The sequence below is a fragment of the Lactuca virosa genome, chromosome 4 (assembly GCF_052849685.1).
Source record: "Lactuca virosa cultivar CGN04683 chromosome 4, Lactuca_virosa_CGN04683_v6, whole genome shotgun sequence".
In the NCBI taxonomy this organism is placed as follows: domain Eukaryota; kingdom Viridiplantae; phylum Streptophyta; class Magnoliopsida; order Asterales; family Asteraceae; genus Lactuca; species Lactuca virosa.
In genome coordinates, this window is record NC_136429.1 from 201292173 (window position 1) to 201294185 (window position 2013).

Below are 2013 nucleotides of genomic sequence, written 5' to 3' on the forward strand. Positions count from 1 at the left end.
AGTCCCAAGGACCTTATATTTCATAGATCTAAGAATTTGTTATGATTTGGAAATCTTGCATGAGGTTTGGGTCCCTTTTTCCTCTTTTGACCTAGGTTTGAGGAGGGACATGAATGTCCATAAAGTTTACATTTTTAGAGATCAATTGGACACCTGAAAGCTTTCTAGAAAGTTTGGACTTGTATCTCATGTGATTAAGGACTTAATGGAAGAGTTGAACCTCTTAAATGACCTTTAGAACCTAAGTTGTGAGACCTTGTGTTAATGGAATGTCTTAATGGATAAGTTGCAAACTTTATCCATCAAGACGTTGGGGAGGAGTAAACCTGGGCTTTTGAGCCCCTGAAAACGAATTTACAACAACTTAACTCGAATAAGCCATTCAGACTGGTCCCCACGACGTGGCACTAGGTCACAATGGCATGGCGACCATAGGCTAGTCGAATGTCTTATCGTTTTGTGCCCACGACGTGGCCCAGGAAGGCCATTGTGTGGAGGAGTGTTGATGGCGTGGACTCTGTCTTTGACTGTTGAATTTTGACCTAAGTTGACTTTTGACCAACTCCTACTTTTTGGGAAGTGGATTGAGAGTGTGGCTTGTATGATTACCTAGGTGGGGTTTAACACCTGCATTCCGGCAAAGAGAGAGAGAGAGAGAGATAGATAGATAGATAGATAGATAGAGAGGGAGAGAAAGAGAGAGAAAAAAAGAGGTAGCAGCTGAGTATCGACTGAGAGGTGAGTCTCTTTACTGTGCTCGTGGGTCAAAGGCACCAATACCGACCCAATGAATTATGTTAGTATAATGATAATTGTCTTTGTGACACTTATTGATATGCATGTATGTGCTTGTTGTCTTTGTGACTCTTGCTGACGTTATTGTATGCTTAGCTGTAGGGGTGAAATAGACCCAATACAAGTTGAAAGATACCGAAGGAGTTGAAATAGACTCAGGGGGTGAAATAGACCCAGTACCGGATGAAAGATACCGAAGGAGTTGAAATAGACTTAGGGGTGAAATAGACCCAATACCGGTTGAAAGATACAGAAGGAGTTGAAATAGACTCAGGGATGAAATAGTTCCAAGTTAGTTTCTATCTGTTATGTATGTTTCTATATGGGGTATCTTGGGGAAACTCACTAAGCTTTGTGATTATAGTTTTATGTTTATGGTTTCAGGTACTTCTGGTTCGAAAGGGAAGGACCCGACATGATCGCACCGCATCCACCAGTATTCTGCATTTTATGACATGATTTCTAATCTGATAACAATTTTATACGTTATCACATCTTGATGGATTTTGGAATGAATGAATGATTATTTTGATAGTTGTAAAAATAAAATTTTTACGTAGTATTTTTGGGACGTTACAAATTGGTATCAGAACCTTGGTTTGAGTGATTCGGGCACGCTCTCGGGTGTGTCTAAACTCAAAACGAGGATTTAGTAATCTTTTTGAAAGAAAATGAGTTTTCTAAATAGATTTTTATAAAGAAAAGGGGTGCAATGCATGCAATCAGTCGAGTTCAAGTACGTATTTCCCAAAATACCCATACATGTTTATTGTTTCAGTATATGTATGTATGTATGGCATGCTAGATTAAGGCTAAGGATCTGCTCAGAATTATATGGTAGGATGCTAGGAGAGATGCCTTTGTATGTCGGTTGTATGAGCCTTTAGAACTATATGTTAGTATAGATTTTATATGGTTAGATAGAGTGACCTGATTAGGTACTGCACTGGTTTAAGACTCAATGCTTGAATGCTGCTTGCTTTGTGCTTTTAGGGACTCTACTGGTGTCATCTAACTATTAAGAGAATACATTAAATTACATGTTGTAGGGAGTAGATAATTTTTGAAGGCTAGGTTTAACCTTATTGCACAACTCTTATTTGATTCCAACCGTTGTAGGGTGGGACCTAGAAGTCAAAAATTATTTGGTACCGGTAACATGTAATTGTATTCGTGAGGTAGTTAGAAGTTATTGGAGGGAGTCTCTTCTGTAGCTGG